This window comes from Portunus trituberculatus, chromosome 11 (assembly GCF_017591435.1).
Source record: "Portunus trituberculatus isolate SZX2019 chromosome 11, ASM1759143v1, whole genome shotgun sequence".
Lineage (NCBI taxonomy): Eukaryota > Metazoa > Arthropoda > Malacostraca > Decapoda > Portunidae > Portunus > Portunus trituberculatus.
The window spans coordinates 6,095,138-6,096,162 of record NC_059265.1 but is presented as its reverse complement, the minus strand read 5'-3'; positions in this window follow the sequence as shown (position 1 = coordinate 6,096,162).

Genomic DNA, 1,025 nt, shown 5'->3' with positions numbered 1-1,025 from the left:
TTTGGTGCAAAAAAGCTGAAAACTACTAAAATAACACTTTTTTGTTCCTCTTTCTTTGGTTTCTCTATATTGCCTTGTTTTCAGCAATTTTATCGTTCTGAGGCATAAAAATGTAAAATTACTTGAATATACAAAATTTTCAATCGTTTTTTTTTCATAAAACACCTGAAAACACATAAATAAGACATTTTAGCAAATATAGTGTTTTGCCAGCATTTCTGAGTTTTGGTGCATAAAATGCTGGAAAACACCAAAATAACCTTTTTGACATATTTCAGTTCCTTAAACAGAAATTGTGTAATCATTTGTTTTTCCTGCATTTCTGTGTTTTGGTGAAAAAAGCTTAAAATACTTAAATAACACGTTTTTCTGACTTTTACTTTGGTTTCTCTATATTGGCTTGTTTTCATCAATTTTATTGCTTTCAAGCATAACAATATAAAATCACTTCTATATACAAAGCTTTCAATCTGGATAGTTTTTTTTTTTTTTTTTCCTTCATAAAACACCTGAAAAACACATAAATAAGACATTATAACAAATATAGTGTTTTTCCTGCATTTCTGAGTTTTGGTGCATAAAATGGTGGAAAACACCAAAATAACCCATTGTAGACATAATTCAGTTTCCTAAACAAATAGTGTTTTATGATGCGTTTTGCCAGCATTTCTGTGTTTTAGTGCAAAAAATAGTGAAACTACTAAAATAACCTGTTATTATTGTTACTTTTACTTTGGTTTCTCTATATTGGCTTGTTTTCATCAATTCTATCGTTTTGAAGCATAAAAATGTAAAATGACTTGAATATAAACAATCTTCAATGGAGATAGTCTTTTTTCATAAAACACCTTCAAAACACATAAATAAGACGTTTCAACAAATATAGTGTTTTGCCTGCATTTCTTTGTTGTAGTGCAGAAAATGCTGGAAAACAATATAATAACTCATTTTGACATATTTCACTTCCTTAAACAAATAATGTGTAATGATGCGTTTTGATTGCATTTTGTGTTTAGGTGTGAAAA